The following is a 10,739-nucleotide window of genomic DNA, read 5'->3' on the forward strand; positions in this document are numbered from 1 at the left end:
GTGGGGCAGATTGCTTAGAGTAAGATTCCAAACTGGTGCTCAGCAAGCTTCCTGTAAAGAACCAGACAGAAAGTATTTCAGATTTGCAGGCCAGGCAGCCTTGGTCCAAGCAGTTCAACTCAGCTGCGTTACAAACAGAAGTGAAAACAGAAATGTGGCGGTGTTCCCATAAAACCTTACAGAGCATTAGTGTGCTCAGTATTCATGTGTTATAAAATATTCTTCATTTATTTTAGAGCCCTGAATGCAAAACTGAAGTCAGTTCTTAGTGGTACATATCTATAACACCAACATGCAGGAAGCTGAGGCAGGAGGATCCCGAGTTTGAAGAAGCTTACCTGGGCTACACAGTCAAAAAGGTTGTTTTTTTTTTTTTTAAGTGAAATCAGACAAGGGCTGGAGACAGCTCAACCATGAAAGTACTTGCCTGTAAACATTAGGACCAAAGTCTGATCCCAGCAACCATGGACAAAGGGCCAGGCTGGGTGTTTGTAATTCCAGTTTCCCAGAGATGGAGACAACAAGATCCCTGAGGTTCACTGACCAGACAGCCTAGCCTAATGGATGAGCTCCATGGCCAATGAGAGACTCTGTTCAAAGGGAGAGGGGGGCTTCTAAGAAATAACCCTTGAAATTGATTGCTGTCCTCCCATATATAAACCCCCATATATATTGACATACCATGCCACACACCATGTAAAAATATACTCAAACAGAAAAAAGAAAATTATACCAAGCTGATAAGCCATATAAAGTCAGGTAGTGGGCTTCTTAGACTTGATTTCCAGCCCCTTCAGTGACTGAAGCACCACCACCCAGCACATGTAGCGGAGTTCCTGTCTACAGAGTCCATGAAGCCATATCAGTACAGAAAGGGGAAGATCCAGGCGGAAGCTATAAGCACAAAGAATCTATGCGTTTCAGTCCCAGATGTGGGGAAGACACGTGTGGTGGAGGTGTGGTGAAGAGGGTGGAGCAGAACTGCTTTGTTCCTGCCAGGGCTTGAACTTGCCTAGAGATGGGCTTTGAGAAATGTCCCAAAGCATGACCTTTCTAGCATGAAGAGACTATGGAAGAAGGAATGGGAAAGAGAGGTCATGAAGAGAATGGAGGTTAATAATGGAGGCTTCCCATATAGCAGGAATTATTCTAAATGCTGTATATATTCATTTGCACACATTGCCAATCCTCTGAGCAGCCTCAGGAGGCATTCTTAGCAGTCCTATTTTATAAATGAGGAAGCTGAGACCTGAGATAAATAGGTTATCTAACCTGTCCGACCTGTGGATGGATGGATGGATGGATGGATGGATGGATGGATGGATGGATGAGTGATTGGTTGGTTTAGAGAGCCACAAACCAATGACAGATATGACAGAAAAATAAATGAGAAACATATGACATATGATTATATATATATAGATGATAGATAGATAGATAGATAGATAGATACTGAATATGATAGAGAGGTGGCAGAGAATGTGCATATGTGACAGAGTAAATATCAAATGTATGGATAAATGCTAACCACATATAGCTAGATTGGTATGCCCTAAATTAGACAGATATGATACAATTCTAGGTACTAGAAAAGAAAATTATTGCAGACAGAGATAGATAAAGATAGGTACATAGGTAAACAGATACAGATAAAGACAGATAGCAAGTAAATTATATATATATATGTATATATGGGGGAGAGAGAGAATTGATAGATAAAAGAGATGAGAGATAGATAGATAGATAGATAGATAGATAGATAGATAGATAGACATATAGATAAATAGATGATAGATAAGGGATAGATAGGTAATAGATGAAAGATAAATGACAGACTATAAGTGATAAATGACACATTAGATGACACATAAGTGACAGGTGATAACTATAAATGATCAATGGCAAATAACATAGATGATTGACAAGTGATATGTGTGATCGATGCACACTGGAAAAATCATAACTAAGAACACAGAACACTGAACCACAAACCCTGCTGTCTGTAGCGTGCATGATTGCATGATGGGAAGTTAGGAACAGGCCAGAATACACAAGTCCTAAGGAAGTTGATGACAGCAGGGGCTCCCTGTTTTATAAGTAACGGTGCGCTGGCGCCCGCCCCTCTTCCAAGAGGTTAGTGTGAGTGCAGGTTTCTGAAGGGGGTGAGTTCGAAGTGATTTTGAAATGACTGAAGGAACTAAATATTGAAACACGCAGGCAGCCGCAGGAGTTAGACCGAGGACCCGGGAGCAGAGAAAACAAAGCTGCAGAGGGGATGGGGAGGTCTGGAGACGATTTGAAGAGTTAGACATGTCTTCCCTCAGATCTAATGTGGGGATGGATTTTCAAACGCACGCACGGGTTCTACAAACTGTCTCTCTTTGATATCCTGGAGGAGCTCATTGTTAATGCAAAGGCACACCTACAGAGCAGCTACCTGCCTCTTCCCAGGCCACCCTGCATGGCCACCACTGTGGCTGATTCTCAGCACCAGGAGGCTGGATCCCAGAGGTCACCAGAAGCCAGAAGGATAACTGGATCCAGGGCCAGGATTAATTACTTGTTCTCTTCTGCTTATCTCCTCCAAGCTGGGAATTTTGTGAGACTTGTTAGCAAGCTGTACCTGGGTTTCACATCAGCAGAACTTCTTGGTCCAGCAGAACTCCCGAGACCACCTGCAGACCCCAGTCTCTTGGCAACAGTCCTTTCTCGCTCAGAAGACAATCTTTTTCTTCTCTGTGAGGACAGGAACATCTCCTGCAGATGTAAGCCCGTGGTTTCGAGGAAGTAGTCTATACTTCGTTATGATAGTATTTAACCCATTTCCATGGATCTGTCAATATTCATGGACCCGGGTACCAAAAAGGAAATATGACCACAAGCAAAATGTATCTCGATTTAAATAAGGTAAGGGGAAAAGATGAGAGGAGTGGGTGTTCACGCGTAAAATTCTTGACAGGCAAGCACAAGGACCCGAGTTCAAGCCCCAAAAACCCAGGTAAAAGAAATTTAAAAATGTTTAAAGCCAGGTATAATGGTAGTCCCATAGCTAGGGAGGTAGAGAGAGGCAAATCTCTAGGACTCACTGGCCATTCAGTCTCACCTAATCAGTGAGCAACCCTGTCTCAATAAATAAAAATAAATAAATATATATATATATATATGCGTGTGTGTATATACATATATGTGTATGTATGTATATATGTATATGTATATATGTGTGTGTGTATATATGTGTGTATACATGTATGTATATATGTATATATATGTGTATATATATACATGTGTGTGTATATATATGTGTGTGTGTATATATATATATATATATATATATATATATATATATATATATGTGTGTGTGTGTGTGTGTGTGTGTGTGTATATACATGCAGAGGAACCATATCAGAGGTTGTCCTCTGGTCTCCATATACATGCATAAAAATGGACCTGAACACACAGCACAACCATGTACACACACACACAAAACATACACACAGACAAACACACAGACACACACAAACATGGACAGACACACAGACATGCATACATACACACACACACACACACGAGAGAGAGAGAGAGAGAGAGAAAGAGAGAGAGAGAGAGAGAAAGAGAGAGAGAGAGGAATATTGAAATGTTCTCACTAAGTCTTAAAAAAAAAAAGTCTAAATGAATGAGCCAATTAAAGCTCCCACTTCTGGTGACTGACAAGGCACATCCGAGTCACTAAACTAGTTCTGGTTTGGAGCCTCCAACGGGTGGGTTGCACGCGGCAAGCTGTGACGCCGTTTAACCCAAGTGTTCCCCTGAGGCCCTCCTTGGCTGTCTCTCCTCTCCAAGCCGCAATTGAGGCTTTGCAAGTGGCCCTATAAACACGCTAATGAATGAATGGACAACTAATTACCTTGTAAGTATGCATGAATAAGCACAGCCCAGATTCCCCAGCAGCCAAATGCCCGTGCGCCCTCTTGCTTTCTGCTTGGGCATGAGAAAACTCATCACGCGCCAGGCAGGGAAGCTGTAGTCCCAACCCTGGAGGCTAATCTTTCAACAAGGAAGGAACACTGACAGCATCACTGGGGAAGTCTAAGAGATGAGTTCAGCCAGTAAGAATGAGACACCCCAATCTTTTACACCAAGGCCATCAGTAAGTTCCTCTTTGAGATTTTTTTTTTTTGGCCAGGTATTATTTCTTTATTTTAAAATCATCTCTCTCTCTCTCTCTCTCTCTCTCTCTCTCTCTCCCCATTTGCACATCTTTGATTATAACTGCCTCTTTGATTCTCAGAAATTTGGGAGCCTTAAACAATCTTAAGAAGAGGGACCACTATGTCTTGTCCCAAGAATGACAGTATCACACTCCAGAAGCCCATGTCAAGAGTGGACCGGGGAGCCTGCTGACAGCTCAGTTAGGAAAGTGCTTTCTGTGGAAGCCTGAAGATCTAAGTTGAACCTCCTAGAACTCATGTCTTCAAAAAGATCCTGAGCATGGTGAGGCTTGTTTATAATTCAAAAACTGGGGAGACAGAGACTCTGACCTCTGGAGCCCACTACTCTGTCAGTCCAGCACAGTCACCAAAGCCCAGGTTCGTGAGAGAACCTGTCTCAAGAACAAGGAAGATGACACTTGATGAATAGTACCCAACGTTGCCCTTTGGCTTCCATATAGGTATACACACACACACACACACACACACACAGAGAGAGTAAATTAGTGTGTTCTAAAACAACCTTCTTCACAGAGCAAAGGTGTAAGTGGCCACTTCTCAGCCCAGTGGACTCACCCAGTTGAGGGGAGTTGAAGGGCTGAGTCTGTTGAAAGTATCACTAGAGTCCAGATACTAAACTGAAATTCTAAAAAACCACCCTTAACTGAGCAAACTTCAACAGAGTGTTCAGCATCCTGCGTCCTCAGTTTCGTTATCTGTCCTTTGGGGCAAGCAAAGCTCGCTAGCAGAGTTCTGAAAAGGTTCAAATTACAGAATGTATATGAAGTACCTAGCTCAATGTCCGGCTATCTTAAATACTAGATAAATAGTATTTATCATCCATGGCCACTTAAGACCCAGAGGAACAAGAAGCTAATTTTATTTCACTATACTGTCTAGTGTTTCCCTAAATATCAGCTTGAATATCTGTGTCAGCATTAAGATAGTATGAATGTCAGGGAACCAGAACCAAAGATGACAAGCCAAGCTAGCCTGTGTTAGACTCAATAGTCATGTATTTCTAATCTTGCTTTTTCGATTGTCTGTGTTCTGGCACAAATGCAAAGGAAAGGCAATTATGGAACTAGGTCAATGCTACTCGACACCCCAGTGGACAGAAACAAGACCTGGCAACCCCCTGCCTCGGTGACTTCCACGGCATATCCCATCAGACATGCAAGATATCTCTCTGCCATAGCTTTCTACAATCAACTAAATTCAAGAAGCACTCACATCCAGAGTCAAATGGAATTTTTTTAACTGAAAGATATCTGAACCCTAAAATTTATTGTGACATTACAGGAATTGAACTCACCCTAGGGAGGTGGGACGAGAGCCTACTTGGCCCACATAGGCACCAACAGCAAACCAATGTACTATTCCACCAAAGTCAGCTTAGCCAAGCAATGAATTTATTGGGCTTACCCCTAGAGCGTGGTTGAGGGGTTGCTTACAGGAGCATAGGTGACCCCAAAGCAGCTGACTAAATGAAAAGTCTCATGCCAGCCTGGTGACAACTTCCCCATAGCTATCTAGATGAAGTTACCTCTTCATCCAGCCTTGTACGCTCTATATGCAATAGAACCTTCTGAGATCACAGGCAGTTGAGGCAGGGAGGAAGGTGTAGGAAAGAAGGGCAGGAATTTCAGGTGGGAATCCAATAATCTTTCTACTTGCTTCTTCTATGAAGGAATGCCAACAGGGCCAGGTTTGAGGGGTTTCTTTTGAGAAGCCACCATTGTGCAGGAATGATAATGGCTGTTATGCTCAGAAGACATCATTAGACATTCCTAGTTATCCCAAGAGAACGTGGAAGCACCATACAAATGATCTGTTCAAGTCAACGACTCCTTATGATCAGTTAGCAACTTCAATACAGGCTGGATCTGATTAGCACTCAGCGTGGCTTCCTTCTGCAACCAAGGCTGGCCCGTAGTCACTTTCCCAGACAGCATCCTGAGGAGGAAATGTTTGCAAGTCAGGGCTGCTGAAGAAGGACTCTCTGGACAAGGGAGTGAAGAGAGCAGAAGAGAGGAGACAGCACCGGAGAGCATGACTCTGGATGAGGACTAGCACCATCCTTATTCCCATAAGGTGTGAATTGCAGGACAGCTTATGTTGTCCCCGCCTCAAACCCCATGAGGACAGAGACCAGGCTCTCCCCCATCCTACTGTGTCCAGCTAACTACAGGACACCAGAGCCGGGGGCTCAAAAGTAAACTCTAGGAAATGGTCTAGACATGAGCAGCAGCTTCCTTTGTAGCTGCTGAGGGATGGGAAACCAACACTTACAAAGGATCTCTGAGATCATCACCAACATTGGCCATAGAGATCATCAGCCATTCCCTCAAAACTAGGACCCTTGCTGGGCTTGGCACAGTGGCATCTTAGCACTTGGGAGGTGGAGGTTAGAGGCTAGAGTTAAAAGTCAGGCCTGGGGGGTAGAGGGGGATGATGTCCAGGCCTTTAAGAGCACTTGCTGCTCTTACAGAGAAACTAGGTTTAGTTCCCAGAACCCACAGGATAGATCAGAGCCGTCTGTAACTCCAGATCTAGGGAATCTTCCTTCTGGCCTTCATGTGTACACATAATACACACACATACATACAGGAGTACACACACATACATGTAGGTCAAACACTTGTGTACATAAGATAAAAATAATTGTTTTAAAAGGGAGTTCCAAGTCCATTTTAGATACATAGACAACTGGAAGCTAGTTTGAGCTACACTAGAGTGTATCTCAAAAGAGACCAAATGTGTGTGTGTGAGAGAGAGAGCGAGAGAGAGAGAGAGAGAGAGAGAGAGACAGACAGAGACAGAGACAGAGACAGAGACAGAGACAGAGACAGAGACAGAGACAGAGAAACCTTCAGCCCTACCAACAGTTTTGACCTTGGGGGCAAACACCAAGATTTATGCTGTCTACTTGATCTAATCATGTCTTCTTCTCTCTCCTTTCAAAACTTTCCCTTTATTGAAATATATTGTGATTAAGCACAGTTCCGAAAGACACAACAGCTCCACATGCTTGTTACAGACTGTCTTGTTGCTGTCAAAACATGGTTACAAACTAGGTTTTTTTTTCCCCTACCAAGAGCTCAAACATGGATTCAAATATAGAGCTCACCACAGGGGGTGGAAATCAACCACTGGAACACAGCACATAGAAGGAAACCACATAGGAAGGCCCAGCAAGGAAGAACATCAAGAACCCATATATTCTCCCCAAGATGGACCACACGTTCCACACACTTGAAACATATCATTGGATCTCCCTGGCTTCAGATCACAGGAGGAGGAGAAATACGGCAGCCACACCCTCTGGAGGTTAACGTTTCTGTGGCAGCTGTTCCATTTCATCCTTGGAAGGCAGACACACAGGAGGTCAATTTTTAACTTTAATTTAATCCCTCAACACTGAAAAGAAAAATTACCCTGAAACTTAGCAGCTAAGTTGGGTTTGTTTATTTTTTTTTAAGGTTCTGATTTATATCACCTTATTAAGACTCCATTTTCCCATTTGCTAAGTGAATAACATAATCTTTCCATGCTACCAGTAGAGCTAGGTGTGGCAACAGGAGCCTGTAATTAAGACATAAGTTTAGGAGTTCAAGGCAGGCCTGGGCTACATAGTGAGTTGGAGGCCAGTTTGGGCTCTAAGAGACCCCATGTTTAAAAAATAAAATAAAATAAAAACTCTAGATGGAAACCAAATTCTAGATGGCACATGCCTGTGATCCCAGCACTCAGAAGGCTGAAGAGGAATACCATGACATTGAGGTTGCCCTGGGCTATACTGTAAAACTCCAAAAATAGTTTATAGGTAGAAATTTAAACAAAACATTTTAAAACGGGTTGAGCTGGAGGTTGCAGCAGCATCAATAATCTAGCACTTGGGGTGTCCAGGCAGGAAGACTGAGAACTCAAGGCCAACCTCGACTACATGATAAGCTCCTATCTCAAAGGAAGAAAAAGAAAAAGATGTTTTTAAAAATTCCACTTGATTTTTTTTTTTTTTTGGCTTTTTTGAGTTTTGGTTTGTCTGTCTGTCTGTTTGTGTGCATGCATTTGTAAGATCAAGTCCTGGAAGATTATAATAAGCAGTGCTCACCATTATATCAAAACATGAACACAGACTCTCCCAACACATCTTGCTCTTGAAATTGACAGCATGGTAGTAATTCTGTACTTGGTCTGTTTGAGCTAAACTATTTCTGAAGCCTTGCGCCACTCACAACTATAGGTCTGCATCCCTCAAATTTCTTCTCATGCCACTATCATCCATGTTTCCTTTCATCTCCTAGAGTTGGATAACTCTGGCACTCACTGTGACGGGGCGGCAATTCATATCGCTAATGACAATGGGTAAGTCTAGGCAGGGATGGTAGACCACAAAACAGCTTAATGAAGCCAGGCCCCTACTGCAACAGCTACACACCCTCAGTCTGAAACTGCACATGCCCAGTTCATAGGGAGTCTACACGCAACCAAAGACACACAGTGCTGGCCATCCCAGCATTTCCAAATTGAAGTAGATGTGTCACTGTAAACCAGTTACCTTTAATTTCTGTTTTATATTACAGTTGTCGACCTGTTTTGGGTTCTGTTTTCACCGTTACATGAATGGGTAGATCAAGCTTTGTGTCTTCAGGAAAGGGTAGTAGGAACTGAGGGGCGGAGCTTCATGGGTGAAGTTGCTGCCCTAGACCCCAGGAAGCCCTAAGTTTGATTCCCGACACTGCACAAACGAGGCAGGATAGCTTGCACCTGTAATTCTAGCACCCAGGAGGTAGAAACAGAATTTTAAAAGTTCAGGGAAGCTTCCCTTGGCTCCACAGAATATTAGAGGCAGCTGCCTGATGGAGGGAGTAGGTAAGGGGACTCAACAAGTAAGGGCACTTGTCTCCAAGTCTGAATCCCTTAGTTCAATGCCTGGAACCCACAGCAGAAGCAGAGAGTTGTCTCCTGAAACTGGCCCTCTTGACCACACACGGGCCATAGCATGTGTGCACATACATGTCAAAACCAAGCAATTCTTATACTATCAGACGTCAAGACAAGACCTCTCCCTTGTCTACAACATTGAAATGCCGCTGCTGTGATGTTTTGGTACCTGGCTTTTTCAATGAGTTGGTTTTGGGGGGTGGGGAGGTTTGGTTCTTTTGTGTTTTTTTTTTTTTTTTTCTAGGAGTTTGACCACAGAGAAGCCATCTGCCTGCTTCAGCTAAAGAATGCACCAGGATGCAGACTCGTGAGGTTACTGGGCAAGATATGACACACAGAGACTAGTAAATAGAAGCAGCACCCCCTGAATCCCTTAATTACTAGAACCCCCCCCCAAAAAAAAACCAAATGTGGTTTCCCACCCCCAGGGAAGGCACACATGTTTCAAATCCAATGTGGAACAAAAACTAGAAACACAAAGTACCTTAAATTTTTCTGAGAAATTAGCATCAACAGAAAGAAAAACAGCAGTTGCCTCCATGGAAATAGCAGCCCCTCCTTGCCCACAGCCATTTGGATCGGAGATTGTTTGCATTAATAAGGCGTTAGCGTTTGTTTTTTTTCTTCTGTCTCTCTCTCTCCCTCTCTCTTGATTGTCAAATGCCAGCCGTTCAATGTCCCACATTTGCCGTGAAATTCAAGGCAATGAGGCTGACAGAATGTAATTTACTTGCATTGAAATATGCCAGGCCCATGATTTGCTTCTCCAGCCTTCCGGGCTGGGGGGTCACACTCAGTGGCCCTTCTGAACTCTCAAAGAGGAAGCCAACTTCGCTGAGTCACAGACAGCAAGGGTGTGGCAGGTGGGTGGCCACAGGAGCAGATGGCAGAGCCACCAACGCTGTGGCGATCTTTGCAGAGGAGGAAGAACAGCGCAGACAACTTGAAACAAGTAGCTAAGCTCCCCTTGAGTCTTGAATTTCTTCACCCTTCTCATCTATACCTTAAAATGAATGCAAATTTATAGGTCAAAAAATGAAGCGCTCGGCTTTATTCATCTCTAGAAAATGTAAAAGAGCTGAGAATTTACTAGAGCATAGAACTAAACTGAACTTCATAAATAACCTGGGTGGGTAAAACATTTCATCATCACGCTGAAAAAAATGTTTGAAATGGAAAAATAAAAGCCCAGAGAAGTCAGAGCGCAAGGGGGGGGGGAAGCATTAAAAAATGTGGGGGAGGGGAAGCTTGGGGGCAAGATTTTCCATACATATAAAACAGTCCTGCATTAAAAACCACTTATGGAATTTATGTTCAGGGCCATCTATCATGGAGCTGTTTGAGACATTAAGAATTTGGGGAGAAAATAAATGCCTAATAACATGGAAATCTGTTAAATAAATTATCATCCATCTACACAATAATGCCAATAAAAATCCTACTGTAAAGGTATTTGATGGCGTGGGCAAACATTTCCAACACAATCTTGAATTTTCATGCTGGTTACATAGACTGAAACTAAGATGTATTTGTGTGTGTGTGTCTGTGTCTGTATATGTATGTGTGTGTTTGTGTTGTGTGTGT

The sequence above is a fragment of the Mus caroli genome, unplaced genomic scaffold (assembly GCF_978045245.1).
Source record: "Mus caroli unplaced genomic scaffold, Mus_caroli_1 scaffold_10, whole genome shotgun sequence".
NCBI lineage: Eukaryota > Metazoa > Chordata > Mammalia > Rodentia > Muridae > Mus > Mus caroli.